Below are 3,011 nucleotides of genomic sequence, written 5' to 3' on the forward strand. Positions count from 1 at the left end.
CTTCTGCCCTACACAACTCAGTATAAAACTCCACAGTCCGCTCCCACATCTCCCCCACCACAGAGGTCACCCGCCCATCAGACTGCCATAGACAATGCATAACCTTGGCTTCAGCGCTCTGTCTTTCCAAACCAAAGAAGGAGGAGCTGGGAGCATCCACCTCCTTGAGCATGGAGAACCTAGCTCTTACAAGTGCTCCCTTTGCTGCAACCTGGAAAAAACTGCCCAGGTCCCTACATAATTTTGCTAAATTAGCCTGGAGGCCTACATTGCCTTGCTGCTCCATCTCACTAATACACCGCTCTAGTTCCCCCAATACTCTCCTAGCCTCTGAGGATGAGAGAGCTGTGTACTGTTGACAGAAAAGCCAAATTTGGAAATTTGGGATCCCCACATCCCACCATTGACTCAGAGACTCATGCTCCTCTCTTCGCTGCCCCCACCTTTCCCAAAAGGTCTGGAAACCTGAGCAAAAAGTGGCATCTTGTAAGAGCTTTACATTGAACTTCCAATAAGATGCTTGCTGGGGCCCTGGTGAAACAGACAGCCGCGCCATGGTTATGTGATGATCCGAAAACCCCACCGGGAGAATGGCAGCATCCTATTGCTCCGATTCCTAGACATGTAAAATTCCTCTTCCCCGCATCTCTGGCGCCATTTATATTAAGCGATCCTACCCGAAGAGTCTCAACAAGAAGTAGGAGAAAAGCCAGCAGAGAAAGAGACCAATATCAAAGCTCAAAAAGCCCCAGTGTCAGAAAGAAAATATACATCTAATCAGTGTCTGAAGGTCGACCTTTACACACTGTTGTGACCCACTTCCTCAGCCTAAACCGTTTCCTGTTGTGACCCACTTCCTCAGCCTAAACCGTTTCCTGTTGTGACCCACTTCCTCAACCTAAACCGTTTCCTGGGTGAGAGGACACTCATTTTTCATAGCATGTTGTACTGATCATACAAACTTTCTAGGATCAGAAAAGAAAGCATCAAGATTAACTTTTTTCCCCTTGGTCTCATTCAGGAACCTAGTCAATTCTCTCAACGTGAACTTTGACCCCTCTGCTTGACTGGCTGTCCGCTCCGGGCCCATTGAAGAGGAGTCTGAAAAAAATAACTCCTCCTCCTCTTCCTCCGACTTACTTTCCTCCTCATCTCTATCTCCCACCCTGACCAGCTGCCCTTCCTCTCCGGTCAGGGCGTCACCCACAGCAACAGGAAACCTTTCCATGGTGCCTTTGACCACACCCTTTTTCCTTTTCTGCTTGACACCCTCCTCCTCCCCCCTAGTCTCTTACACTTCCCCACTATACTCTCCTCCCCCTAGTCTCTTACACTTCCCCACTATACTCTCCTCCCCCTAGTCTCTTACACTTCCCCACTATACTCTCCTCCCCCAGTCTCTTACACTTCCCCACTATACTCTCCTCCCCCTAGTCTCTTACACTTCCCCACTATACTCTCCTCCCCCTAGTCTCTTACACTTCCCCACTATACTCTCCTCCCCCTAGTCTCTTACACTTCCCCACTATACTCTCCTCCCCCTAGTCTCTTACACTTCCCCACTATACTCTCCTCCCCCTAGTCTCTTACACTTCCCCACTATACTCTCCTCCCCCCTAGTCTCTTACACTTCCCCACTATACTCTCCTCATCCACTAGAATAACCTGACTAGACCCAGCATCATCTACACCACCCTCCATAACCTGACTATACCCAATATCATCTACATCACCCTCCATAACCTGACTATACCCAATATCATCTACACCACCCTCCATAGCATGACTAGACCTAGCCTCAGCTACACCACCATCTCTAGCATGACTAGACCCAACCTCAGCTACCCCACCATCTCTAGCCTGACTAGGCCCAGAACCATCTACACCACCATCCATAGCCTGACTATACCCAGTATCATCTACACCACCCTCCATAGCATGACTAGACCCAGCATCGTCTACACCACCCTCCATAACCTGACTATACCCAGCCTCCGCTACATCACCCTCCATAGCATGACTAGACCTAGCCTCATCTACACCACCCTCCATAGCATGACTAGACCTAGCCTCAGCTACACCACCATCTCTAGTATGACGAGACCCAGCATCATCTACACCACCCTCCATAACCTGACTATACCCAGCCTCCGCTACATCACCCTCCATAGCATGACTAGACCTAGCCTCATCTACACCACCCTCCATAGCATGACTAGACCTAGCCTCAGCTACCCCACCATCTCTAGCCTGACTAGACCCAGCCTCAGCTACCCCACCATCTCTAGCCTGACTAGACCCAGCCTCAGCTACCCCACCATCTCTAGCCTGACTAGACCCAGCCTCAGCTACCCCACCATCTCTAGCCTGACTAGACCCAGCCTCATCTACACCAGCATTCATAGCCTGACTAGACCCAGCCTCATCTACACCAGCATTCATAGCCTGACTAGACCCAGCCTCATCTACACCAGCATTCATAGCCTGACTAGACCCAGTCTCATCTACACCAGCATTCATAGCCTGACTAGACCCAGCCTCATCTACACCACCATCTATAACCTGACTAGGCCCAGCCTCATCTACACCACCTTCCTTGGCATGACTAGGGCCCAGCTTCTGCTGTATGCATCTCTTTACCCCCTGCACTTTGACCTCGATTTCCCCCACTGGCGCTTGTACCCTCACCTTGTCTACGGGCTTTATGTGGGCAAAGCTCTTATGCCCCAAATCCCCACAATCACTGTAGACTATCTGTGCTGGCAAACCCTGCATAGAGCCCCTCCCCGTGCCTCACTTTAAAATGCACATTTAGTTGTTGCTCATTGCTGTTCAGAAACATAAACACTTTCCTCCGGAACGAAACAACGTGCTTAATGGCATTTGCCTGAAAGCCTGCTGACAGTACACGAAAACCCGCGAGCCTCAAACTTACCAAAACGACTCTGCTCTTTCCTGAATTTATCATCCGTAATAAACGGAGGCACATTTGCAACTACCACTCTTGTCGA

This window comes from Oncorhynchus tshawytscha, unplaced genomic scaffold (assembly GCF_018296145.1).
Source record: "Oncorhynchus tshawytscha isolate Ot180627B unplaced genomic scaffold, Otsh_v2.0 Un_contig_1937_pilon_pilon, whole genome shotgun sequence".
In the NCBI taxonomy this organism is placed as follows: domain Eukaryota; kingdom Metazoa; phylum Chordata; class Actinopteri; order Salmoniformes; family Salmonidae; genus Oncorhynchus; species Oncorhynchus tshawytscha.